General features: G+C 42.9%; 1 protein-coding gene across 3 annotated transcripts in view; it reads right to left on the bottom strand.

Annotated features, from left to right (window-relative positions):
• Window positions 1-233, bottom strand: part of LOC112153948 (ATP-citrate synthase) — a 27,570-nt gene that overhangs the window by 26,884 nt on the left and 453 nt on the right. The gene's annotated exons all lie outside the window — the stretch shown is intronic.

Below are 233 nucleotides of genomic sequence, written 5' to 3'. Positions count from 1 at the left end.
ACTACCTTGCTAGCTGCATCGTTTGTGTTAGCCCCGCACGCGCGTATGAATGAACCTCTGTGTCTCCAACCACACCCACTCCGCAAACTTATTAGCTTAGCCAGGGAGGTTTAACACACTTTACGAGCCTTTTTATGTGTAAATAAGAACAAAAACATGAATTTGACCCTTTTTAGTTCTAAAAATAAAGTTGCCGAAGAGACGTAAAGCTGTCAGACAACACCTTCCTGGTT

The sequence above is a fragment of the Oryzias melastigma genome, linkage group LG19, assembly GCF_002922805.2.
Source record: "Oryzias melastigma strain HK-1 linkage group LG19, ASM292280v2, whole genome shotgun sequence".
NCBI lineage: Eukaryota > Metazoa > Chordata > Actinopteri > Beloniformes > Adrianichthyidae > Oryzias > Oryzias melastigma.
This window is presented reverse-complemented; position numbering and strand designations above follow the sequence as displayed.